Source organism: Ambystoma mexicanum, chromosome 8, assembly GCF_040938575.1.
Source record: "Ambystoma mexicanum isolate Mex_15411 chromosome 8, UKY_AmexF1_1, whole genome shotgun sequence".
In the NCBI taxonomy this organism is placed as follows: domain Eukaryota; kingdom Metazoa; phylum Chordata; class Amphibia; order Caudata; family Ambystomatidae; genus Ambystoma; species Ambystoma mexicanum.
In genome coordinates, this window is record NC_090929.1 from 1,522,062,746 (window position 1) to 1,522,075,667 (window position 12,922).

The window sequence follows — 12,922 nt, forward strand, 5'->3', positions numbered from 1 at the left end:
AAACCAGACATTAGTGCCATGTGATTAACTGCAAAACACACTAATGCCTGAAAACCACTGTTAGAAGGACTGAGGGCGGATATTCTGCCTGCGAATAGACAACACAATTAAAAGTGTAACATAAACATGCCCAAATTTATTTTCACCCTCATTTTTCCTACAAACATATCCACTTGCTCCACCCAACCCGCATATTTCCGTGCACTCTTTTTCCACTTTCACACTCAAACCACACTTAGACCATGAACTGCTAGGCATGCTCCCAGCACGCGCTATGCCTTATTGTTAATCAGGTAGACTTCTGTTCAGGAATCGGTGTACCTTCTGCCATCCGAAGTGACTCCTTTTTCCAGCATAAATTCCACCTACACCTTGAGAAGCCTTGTAATTAGGCCCTCCACTCACTAATGATTTCACAGGTATCGAGTCCACAGTAATTCAGTACAATTACACCCTATGATGTTAAATATAACTAAGAACTGAATTAATGTATTATTTGCTGTGGTTAGCTACTTTTAACAGGATTAGGTTCCTTTAGCTCCATTGTGGTCTCCATTAAGCAACCCCTCCAAGGTGCAATATATCTGATCCAGACCTCCATTTTGGAATGCTCAATCAGTATACATTCTCAGCTGTGGGCCGGGGGGCATGTTAACTGTTGTCCTTGAAGTCCTTGCCAAAGGCGATGTAGGCACTACCCCATCCCTCCACACTCAATCGTGTTTCTTCAAAGCAGGGGAAAATGCTTTTTTTGAGAAACCTCTTTTTTTCCAGAAAGAGGTTGTGCCCAGTGGCATCTGCTGTTCAATAATTCCCTTCTGCCACAATCGGAATCTGTTTGAGATCTTTCTATCCATATATGTATAGAAATGTATATGTCTATAGCACGGCCATCACCGATGGCATCATGACGCTAAACAAACAGGATGCAGAAGAGGGCAATGAGGGAAGAATAGATGGGCAAAAAAGCTCAGCAGAAAACATGGGTCTTAAGTTTAGATTCATAAAGGCTAAAATCTGAAATGGCCCTCAAGAAGGTCAGAAGTGAATTCCAGAGCTTTGGACCGGCTACAGAAAAAGCACAGCCACCACAGTGGGTCAGCAGATAATTGGGCACCTTAAGAAGCAACAAAAACGGAGGAACGCAACACACGCAAAAGGCTGTAGGGAGAGATCTTCCCTTGAAAAGAAAGACAGCCTTGCCTATTGAAGGCCCAGTGTATTAAGCAGAGTGCTTTAAACTGAACTCGTAGTGACGCAGAGAGCTAGCAAACATTTCGACGAGCTGACTAACCAGGCTGGCCATAAGGAATCCTTGTTGCTAAACGTACTGCAGCATTCTGCAGAACTTGTATCCAGTTAAGAATGTAAGATAGTTGAGCAAGTGACGTGGCATTGCAGTAATCAAGACTGCTGTTGATTGTGGCCTCAATAACTGGAGCTTAGTAACTAGATGGAATGTAGCAGCGCACATTCTTAAGTCGTTACAGTTTACTTTTTTTAAATCGCACTGCAGATAGCACTAACCTGCACCTCAGGAGAAAGGGATTGTTAATTTAATACTGAGATTTTATACCACTTTAACTGTAATAGGGGCGCTACCTAGCGAAGATGGGCAAAAATCAGAAGCCCACACAGGCTCAGAGGAGGAGGAGGGGTGTTTCATTATTTAGTTTAAGCCAGTTGGAACTCATCCACTAACCAATGGACAGCCGAGGGTTAAACCGCGGCTGTCACGCTTCCATTTCCATCCCTTAAACAGAGATAGAAATACCTTTTTTGATCCTTCCTTGTTAGAGAACTGCTGGTTCAAGCGCTTTTCCTTTCAGAGTCTGCCTAGGCTTGCACACTTCTTTATTGTCGTGAAAGGGGAGTGATACAGGAGCCCAAAACATGTATACCACTCAGGCTCCCTCAGCCAATATATACTTTCCATATTGATGGTACCTCCCACTATTGTCCACATTTATAGCCCTGTGGCCTGTGCTACTGTAGTACACCTGTAAAGGTTGCCTAGAAAATAGGTATTTGATGTGCTTCACTTTTTCCCAAAAACCTTATTTTTCTTGACTTCAAATTTCCTGAAAATTAACATCACTATGCATGTGTATGTGTAAGCCAGATGGATGAGGGAGTAATTAGTGTTTTTTTTTGTTTTTAGCGGGCTTTGCTGTCCACCCTATGTCAGGGAGATCGTCATCCAGAAGAGTGTATATTGTCTTCCTGGATGCTTGATTGTGACTGCCCCTGTCACTCCATAACTTTTCAAAGCCTGGACCAAAAACAATATATTCACCATCACGATGAGGCCCCCTCTTGTCGAGGGCTAATCTTGAGAAGGATTTCCAGTCCTCGTTCGGTGTGCATAAATTCACTATGGCTATAGGATGGCCACTCAAAAGAACCCTCAGTAATAGATATTGGGCCTCATAACGAGCATGGCTACCCCCATGCTCGCTACCGGCACCGCCTCCCTCGAATGGGCACTTACCGGCCCATTACGAGTTGAATGGGCCGGTAATTGCCCATTCGCGGGAGGCGGTAATGCCGGGCTCCCAATCCCCATTCTGCCCCATAGGGCACAATGGGGGTCGAAAGCATGGTTGCACCGGCACCGTTGACAACGGTTCCGGTGCAATCTCGAGTTTCCCTCGTGGGTGCCGCACAGCCCGCCAGGGATGACCTGGAGGGCTGTCGGGGACCCGCGAGGGAAACTCGGAATAAGGCGGTATGGTAGGGACGGTGCCGGTGTCATACCGGCACCATCCATACCATACCGCCAGGGTCGTAATGAGGCCCATTGACTCTCCCAATCTCCATTCTGGCCTTGTTCTATGTATTGTAGGTTTGGGCTGTGTCAGTATTGCTATCGATCTTGTGTGAATGTGAAACATTTTAAAATAATGGGCCAGATTCATAGAAAGCAGTGCAAATGAAAGGAGTGCAGAGAATGTGCTTGTCTAATTGTCACTATTTTCAGAAGTGCTCTGGTCACCTTATTCACAAAAGCGACCTTTAGCATTTCTGGAGGGGTAGGACTGCAGCGCAAAGATGTGCTGTTCGGCCCCCTTGCATACATTAGTGTAGGAGAACGTTCCCATCTCAAATGTATTACAGGCTCCCATTAAGCACGTTGTTTCTGGGATCGCAATTGACTGAGACAGGGCGTTAAAGTGAAATGACCCCCAAAAAAGTATTTCCATTCCTGTTTGAGGGATGGAAATTGAAGTGGGACAGCTGCAGTTTAACCCTCGGCTGTCGCACTTAAAAAGAAAATCATGATGGGGTCAGAAATGGCCTTGCCATCATTCGAACCTCCCCCTGCCCCTGATTCACAGGGGAATGGCCATTGTTTCTGGGCATCTTAAATCACACCGCATTTGTGAATTTGGGATGCGTTTTAAAATGCCCAGAAAATGCCCCCTTATTTGTCCAAATGTAAAAAGGGGGAAAAGGGCATCTGAATGACCACTAAAATGTGCTAAATGAGCATCCCTTTGTGAATTGATCTGCTACATTTTGCACCAAAAAATGTTTTAAGACTCTGCCCCGAAGTGCTTGTGTAGAGAAGGTATCGAATGTATCCAAGAACTGAAGCAGTAGAAAGAAGTCTGCATACCTCAATGGAGCAAGAAGACCTACAAGTAAAATCTGATGAATGCAAGGTGATGTCATAAATAGAAGGCACAATGACACCCTGAAACAATCTAAGAATACTTAAAGAATGAAGATGTAACTGAAGAGACAAAAAGCAAACATATGCACGAGTGAAAAGAAACCATTTATACAAAGAAGATAAGTAACCAGATGTGTAGTAAATGTATATATGCAGAAACGCAAGGTAGATGAGCCACATAAAAGCTTGCTGCAGTAGAAAATATAACACAGGTAGAGCGGCCATGTTGAAAAGATGAACGTCGGCTATGACTAGTAGTACATGAAAAGGTCGAAGGAGAGAGACCAGGACTGCTGAGCTGACGGGCGCTGGAAAATGAATTTGCGCACCAACGAAGGATAGCTGTTGGCCAGAGATCAAGGAGGCCACAGTAAGAAGCAATTGCAAGGTACAAAGGGAGTTAACGAGGATGAGCAATGTACGCAGGACATATTTCGAAGGGATTGTGCCCTCTGACGTATTCCTTATCTTTGATGTTACCCATTCCAGCTTGCTGGCCTTGGACATTTTTTCAGTAGAGGGCGCTGCGCGTCGAGGTTCCTCGAGTCGGTGTCCCTCGACAGCCTCCGTATCAACGCAGACGTCATCGTGCGTAAAAATAGACTCGTGCAGCGTCTGTTGCTCTGTTCTGTTTTTCCATGCTTCGTGGGCCTCGGAAACGTGACGCTCAGTTCCTTTCTTCAGGAAAATCCTTTTATTCTCCAAAGATTACCATATTAATACGATGGCTTCTTCAACCGAACCATCGACTCCACAGTCCGGCTTCAAAAAATGTCGTGACTGTGGGAAGAAAATGTTGTTAACGGATCCTCACAGGATCTGTTTGTGGTGCCTGGGATCGGAGCATCACTGTTCGGAATGCGAGGACTGTATGTCCATGACGGCAAAAGCCTTGAAGGAGCATAAGGGGAAGTTAGAAAGAGGTAAGAGCCTTAAAACCTCTACTCCCTCGAAAGTTTCTTCGGCTGAGTCGAGATATGTGTCTCCTCGTCGACAAAGGAAACCTTCCCGTTCACGATCTCGAAGCGGTTCTCATCAGTCTTCGAGATCAAAACACTCTAAGAAGAGGCGTCGTAGATCTTCTTCTTCTTCTTCCTCAACTTCCCCAGAAAGGGTCACCTGCCTCACGAAACACATCTCTCCAGCTAAGTGGGAGGAATTCCATAAGAAAATGCTCAGCATCTTTGAGAAAGCGGCCTCGACCCCCTCGTTGTTGAACCCGGCGAGAGAAACTACTGGAGAGCGTCATGAATCCAAGAGTGAAGGCAGTAAGACCGCGTCATCGATGCCATCGTCGAAGGTTTCTTCGACGCATAAATCGGTTGCATCGACGCCGTCTTTGACGCCACTGTCGACTCCGATAAAAGACAGACCTACAACTATCACTACGTCTCAGACAGTAGAGGTGTGGAAGGCTTTGACCATGAAGTCGAGGATGCCGTCGACAATCTCGACGACACCGAGTAGGATCCCGATCCTCTCGAGTACATCGAGGTCTCTTCAAACTTTCTCGACGCCTTTTTCAGGATTGTCAAAGCCTTTGACTTCCACGTCGACAACCTCAACGTTTTCTCAGCCAGTAACAACCAATTTGGCTCCTTCTGCTCTAGAAATGGGTTTTAAAACATATCCTAGGTCTGATTTCTTTAGAGCCTTGTCCTCTATATATGAGGAAGGGGAGGATTCCGACCATGAGAGACCCTTTGGTTTACAAAGGACTACAATACCCATGCCAGAGGAATTCATCTCTGAAGAGAACAGGTTAAAAGACCTTTAGGACTCTCTACATGAGGCAAGTGGTTTAGATACTTCTCCAGAAGTAGAGTTTGCTAAACCAGACCCCGGAGAGCATGTTGAGACCCCTTATAGGTTTCTGATGGCCAGAATAATTGAATTCATGGGGTGGTCTACACCTACACCTTTTCAGCAGGATGACCTTACTGATATTTAGATAAAGGTCAACAGGAGGATCCTGTTGTTACTTTTCATACTGCTCTGCAAAGAAAAATGTCTGCAAATTGGGAAACTCCTGAAGTTATCCCTGCAGTAAATAAAAAGCTTTCTGCTAAATACAGGGTATCTGCTTCAGATCCTGAATATCTGAGCAAGCATCCAACTCCAGAGAGTTTAGTTGTACAAGCAGCAACTTCATCAAACAGTAGGTCGGCATACCCTACTATTCCATAAAACGGGGATGATAAAAGATTTGATGTCATGTCAAAAAAAGTCTTTTCGGCATGTAGCATGGCGCTTAAATCTATCAACGCCACTTGCACGCTAGCAAGATTCAGCCACACACTTTGGGAGTGTGCATAATCTGCGGCTGACTGTCTCCCAGAAGGAGAAGAAAGGGAAGCATTCTTAAACATCATCAGGGATGGAAAGGATGTAATGTGCGAGTCCCTCCAAACAGGCATTGATTCTGCTGACAGCATCAGCAGGGCCATGGCGGCAAGTACCACAATCCACAGATTTGCGTGGTTGAGGAAGTCTGGTTTTGCTCCAGATGTACAATCCAGACTTCTGAACATGCCTTTTGACGGCACTTCTTTATTTGGTAAGAAGGCTTATGAGCCTGGAGAGATTACAAACATCCAAGGCAGTAGCGAAATCTCTTGGGGCTGCAATCCGTCGGACTCCGAATCGCCACTCAGGAGCTTCCTGGAGGGGTAGGTCCTTTCGCTTTTACTCCGCATTTGGAAAAGGCAGAGGACAACCAGCTCAAAAGGTCCAAAAACGATTCACCCGTGGTGGAGGGAGAAAAGGTACAAAAGCTGCAGCAGCAGGTGCCACTTTACCCTCGGCATCTGCGTTAGCCGCTTCTAAACCCCTCTGAGGTCTCCCCTCACAAGACACCAGTAGGGGGCAGGTTAACTCAACATCTGGCAGAATGGCAGGCTATTACGTCAGATGTTTGGGCATTGGAAACAGTTGCCCAAGGTTACTGCCTGCCCTTCCTACACACCCCTCAGAGTCATCCAGCGGGGAACAACTCTTTGAAGTTTCCAGACCCGCTCCTTATGCAGGAGATTGTAGACCTGCTAGAGAAGGGTGCCATAGAACCGGTACCCGTAGCAGAGAGGAACACGGGTTGGTATTCCCCCTCTTCCTAGTACCAAAGAAGGACGGAGGACTGAGACCCATCTTGGATTTGCTAGAATTGAACAAATTCCTCAGGAAAGACAAGTTCAAGATGGTAACTCTTTCTCAGATCCTTCAGGCCCTCCAGCTTCAGGACTGGTTGGTATCTCTAGACCTTCAGGATGTTGGTTTTCATGTGCAAATCCATCTCAAACACAGGAAATACCTGAGGTTCGCAATTGGCAACTGTCACTATCAATTTCGATTTCTGCCATTTGGGCTGACCTCCGCCCGAGGGTCTTTACCAAGCTAATGTTGGTAGTGGCTGCAAGTCTAAGGAGGGAAGGGATCCACGTCTACCCCTACCTGGACGATTGGTTGATCAGAGCAATATCTTCGGAACAAGCTCAGATCCAGCTAGATTATATCTGCCACTTCTTTCTCAAGCTGGGCTTCTCCCTCAACTTAAAGAAGTCACAGATGATACCATCACAGAGACTCCAGTTCATTGGAGCAGTCCTGGACACTTCCCTGGGAAAAGCCTCGCCACCAGAGGTGAGGGCTCAAGATATTCTACAGATGGTCACCAAGTTTCAAAATGCCCAACGTCTACCAGCCTTCGACTTTTTGAGGTTGCTAGGCCTCATGGGATCCTGTATCTTCCTAGTGCCAGAGGCTCACCTGAGAATGAGATCCCTCCAGTGGGCACTAAGAACCCAATGGTTGCAATTCTCAGGAAGAATGTCCGATCTCCTTGAAGTCCCGGACAGAGTAGCTCAAGACCTTCAGTGGTGGGCCTGTTGGGAGAACAGTTTTGGCAACCATGGCCGGAGATAACAGTAGTCACGGATGCCTCACTCACGTTGATCTCCATTGGAGTCCAGACTACATATGAACCTGTTGGAGCTGAGAGCAATCAGACTAGTGCTGAAAGCTTTTCTGCCATCAGTACAGAGAAAGAATGTCCTGATAATGATGGACAACACAGTGGCCATGCACTAACTCAACAAAAGAGGAGGTGTAGGGTCACTGCCACTGTGCAAAGAGGCAATGCAGCTCTGGTTTTGGGCAATTGAAGAAGGAATCTCTCTATCGGCAGTTCACCTAGACGGAGAGAAGAACTTGACGGCGGACGCTCTGAGCAGGCAGAGTACAGTTTCCCACGAGTTGGAGCTAGCTCAGGAAGTCCTTCAAGAGATCTTCATCCTTTGGGGAACTCCTCAGGTGGATCTGTTCGCCACCAGCATCAACAAGAAGTGCGATCATTTTTGTTCAAGGGAATTTCCCCCGAGAGGAGCTCTAGGAGACACGTTCGTAGTGGACTGGGAGTTTCCACTCCTGTATGCGTTTCCTCCAGTCCCTGTCATTCCTCAAATGATTAGGATGTTGAGAAGATTCCGGATAACCATGATCCTAATTGCCCCGGATTGGGCCAGGAGAACATGGTACCCGGACTTCTGCACATGTCCATCTGCCCTCCAATTCATCTTCCGCAAAGAGAGGGTCATCTCTCGCAGAAGGGAGGTCAGGTTCTCCATCCAGACATCAGAACCCTCAACCTTCACGCTTGGTTTCTGAAAGGTTGATATACAAGGATTGGGATCTCCCGAATGACGTCATGGAGGTGTTGCTTTCAGCTAGAAGGCCAGCAACAAAGACTTTATACGGTTGCCGTTAGAACAAATTTTGCACTGGTGTAGAGAAAAAAATATTGAACCCTTTTCATGCAATACACCAATGGTGTTATCTTTCTTGCTTTACTTAGCAAATTTAGGTCTTCAAATTGGTACGATCAAGGGCTACCTCGCAGCGCTGTCAATCTTTAAGCGTACTACTGAGGAGCCTTCATATTTCAAAATACCCTTGGTAATCCAATTTCTGAAAGGTTTAACTAATGTTTACCCCCAAAGCCTTTTCAAGTTCTATTGTGGGACCTAAATCTAGTCTTAAATTTTCTTATGGGTACACCTTTTGAACCACTCCATTCCTGTTCATTAAGATTTCTCACTCTTAAAACAGTCTTCCTAGTGGCTCTAACACCTGCCAGAAGAGTGAGCGAATTACAAGCTCTATCTTGCAAACCTCCTCATACAATCTTTCGTAAAGACAAGTGAAGCCTAATTTTCTCCCAAAGGTGGTCTTTGAATTCCACATTACTCAGAAAATAACTTTACCTTCGTTCTATTCTCCTCCCCACCCAGAGAAAAAGGAAGAGAGGTTACATAGGCTGGATCCAAGGCGTGCCTTGAGTTTTTATATTAGCAGACTTGCTAGGATAAGGCAAGCAGACCAACTATTTGTAGGATATGCAGGACACAAATTAGGATTGTCAATCATGAAACAGACCATTTCAAGATGGATTATTTTAACCATTCTAGAATGCTATAAATTGGCAGGGAAAGAACCCCCTCAACATCTTATGGCTCATTCAACCAGGGGTATTGCAGCCTCTTCGGCTCTACAAAGAGGGGTTCCAATTCGAGACATATGTGCGGCTGCCACATGGTCGCCCGCACATACCTTTACAACATTTTACAGCCTGGATTCCTCCTCTAGTCAGGAGACAAGATTTGGGAAAGCTGTGTTGCATTCTGTACATTCTTAAAGGGAAATATTCCAATTTTACTCCCACCTCCTCTTTACACCACTGCTATGGAAGTCTATCAAAGATGAGGAATACGTCGGAGGACACAATCACTTCGAAGAACAAGTTACTTTCTTACCTTGTAACGTTCTTTCGATGGGATGTTCCTCCGACGTATTCCTTATCGCCCCTCCCATCCATCCCTGCAGTAAAACTTCCCTTGTGTTTGCAGCTTATGCTCCTTCAAGGTCAATAACCAATTCATGCAAAGCAAATTTAAGCTTCAAAACGGAACTGAGCAACAGAAGCTGTGCAAGTCTATTTATATGCACAATGACGTCGGCGGTGATACAGAGGCTGTCGAGGGACACCGACTTGAGGGACGCCGACGTGCAGCGCCCTTTACTGAAAAAATTTCCGAGGCCAGCAAGCTGGAATGGGTAACATCAAAGATAAGGAATACGTTGGAGGAACATCCCATCGAAAGAAAGTTACAAGGTAAGAAAGTAACTTGTTCTTCTCTTAGATTAAGTAAATGAGCAAACGTTTGCGAATGCCAAGTATTAAACATTTAAAGATGCAGAAAGCATATGCAAGACAGAGCAACCGAGTCTCCAAATGCCGAAGAGAGTCAGGACACCCAGGATAATTTAATTAAATAGTACTAAATAGAAAGGCGAGATGGAAAAAATCATGGACTCCTCACATTTGGTGCAGGACCAGAAAACAAGGCTTATTCATGAGCTCCAGACGAATATAACAATGTACCTTAACTCACCTTAAAGTTCCAGGGAAGAGAACATCCAGCAAGGTCAAGTACACCAAAGAATCCTTGGCTGAAAGCTTAACTGATGAGAGGTGGTAGACTAATTGGTCAAGTGGGCACTTGTCTGACATTGTTCTCATTACCTGGGTTTCGTTTTGCTTACATGCTGCTAGCAAGCTGAATGTCCAAGTTTGGGAGAGAATGCCAACCAATCGCAAGGGCCTGTGCAATGGTGGACATACATTGTTGCAGGGGCCAATCTGCTGCTGTTATTCTGCTATAATCTGTATCATACGTAGTTGGAGGGATGTTCAGGATATGCCTGTCAGATGAAAGGTAGCCAATCATGTTACTAACACCTACATACACTATAAGTAGATAAGAGCTGAGGTAAAAAGTCTTGTGAGCTACAATCTGTTGTTCACTAGGTTTCCTTACTTTATTGAGCTGATAATAAAGTAGTTTTCTATTTATATTTTTATTTATAGTGAATTAGCCATACATTTATCATACAGAATTAATAAAACAATATAATGGCTTTTAACACTTAACAGCAAGGAATATTTTTTTACAAACAAGAAAACTCAGTTAAACTAAGACAATGCAGAAAAATTAATAAAACAAAAAGAAATATAAAAAAATAAACCTCAGTACAGACCTACAAAAAAATTAAAAACAGAGAAACCCGTTTAAAACACAATGCATCAATGTAAACCAACATATCCTCAGAACAACAATCATATATTCAACAATACTAGAATCTTGTTTGGCTTACAAATCTCCCCCCTAAACCTTTAAGAACTGCAACTACCTCAAATGTAAAAAAAAACTCCTCTCCGGAACGCAATCGCTCCCAAAATATATCCATGTTCAACCACCTCACATCATGAACAAAACACTGAAATGTAGATACTCTCAAAGCCCACGTACCTTGGTACTTTGAGAGTAAATGGGAAAGGGACTGACATTCCTTATCCTCACATTTGTTAGACAAATCAGTCGGGTAGTCCTCACTATTTCTTATTGATACAATTTCCCGCGTGGGAAGAAGATTCAATCTAAATCTCAAAAATATTGATCTGATGGCTGAATCCGAGGACCAATTTAAGTAATGTGGCATATATGCTCTTCTTTTAGCAGTTTGAATATGAGAGGCCGAGAGTTTTGCCAACCTCATTTTCTCAATTGACCTAATCCAGTCAGCTTGCTGCATGCGCACTTTGACTTTCATAGGATTCTCGACAAGAAGTTCCACAGAGCAATCCGACTCAGCCTGTATTTCTTGACATTTTGTCTCCAAGTTAGTAAGGAAGATATTACCTCCTCTCTGCCTGGCCAATGCAGCATCTTCATATAATGAGAATTTGGGCGGGTCTAAGATTAACCTCAACAATGATGTAAGCTGAATAAACTGATAATAAAGTAGTACTTTGCCATATTCTTTGAGTCGTTCCGGTCATTTGGGTCTGAGATAATTTATTATGGTAATCCCATTCTGCGAATAAGAACGCCCAAAGGTGCTACTTCATATTTTGGTAGCAGTGCGGATGGTTCAGGTCCAGACCCTCGGATGCTTGACGTCTTCCACCATCAGCCGGAAGACCGCAGAGGTTCCTGTGGAGAGCGGTAGTACAGCATGTGTGACCATAGACGGTGGGCAGGTGCTTCTTTGAAGATATTCCTGTCCAGTCCCCACAGGCGCCATATCGACTGAAGGGAGGAGTGGTCGATTGCGGGAGAGTCGATACCGAAGGGCTCAAACTGAAAAGCGAATGTTAGCAGAAACATCGAAAAGTGGAAAATAAAAGGGCATGTATATATAGTTGGGGAACGTAACAGGATTTATTTAGGGAGAAGAAGTTACGTCCCTACCTGTCCTCAAGGAGGGAGAAAGCGACTGCACCAAACTCCGGAACAGAGTGTTTTCTTAAGGGATTCCTGCGGCTAGAGCCAAAGAAGGGTGCACGACACACTCCAAAATGGAGTCAAATAGAGATGAGTTCTGTCTATCAGGAAGATGAGACAAGATGATTTTAGAGAAAGTGTACACATTTGTTTGGGGGTTATATATATCAGTGTAAAAAGTTGACGTCTTTTGTATTAATTGTGATAATCTAGGTGAAATGCTGAAAACTGTAGAGCAATAATAATACATTTGACTAAGTATTAGATCCTAAAAATAAGCGATTGGTGCCCATCAAATCATGTGAGGCTAGCAATGAAAAAGAATTTAAAACAAAGAGACTTGTAGAGTGTCAATAATAAACACATGGTAGTAAGAATTGGTAGAACTATATATAAAGAAATAAAAATATTATTGTATAATTGTTAGAAGAATTGTTTTGCGGATATATGGGCGGCGATTGATGGTCCTTGCCCAAATTCATTGTTGAGGATGAATTCATTAAAATTAACAAAAAACTGGTAAGTATTGACAGTTAAAAACAACTTGTCGATATGGGGGACATACCCCTTTTACACACCTAAAATTAAGAAATACCATGCTTAGTGGGCAAAAGGCAGGGCTGATAAGCTATTCATGCCCTGGCCTCAAGATAGCTTGCTTTGAAGAACAGTATTGCAAAACATGACAACATATTTACATGCTGCCTACTCAGGGAAAAAGTTACAGAAAAGGTTAACCATTTTAGAGCTATGCAAGATGTATCTGAGTGAGCGAGAGGACACGCCCGAGAAGGAGGGGATGCTTAATCAGCTTAAAGAGGAGGGCGTAATACCCCCAGCTCCTCTTTCTCCTCCCAAGAACGATGGTAAACTTGAGGATGAACGCAGAATGTATCCTCTAAAGGAGCTA

At 44.3% G+C, this 12,922-nt stretch overlaps 1 protein-coding gene across 1 annotated transcript in view; it reads left to right on the forward strand.

Moving 5' to 3' along the window:
• The window catches only part of CFAP58 (cilia and flagella associated protein 58), a 938,919-nt gene that overhangs the window by 170,071 nt on the left and 755,926 nt on the right, over positions 1-12,922 (forward strand). The window lies entirely within an intron of this gene.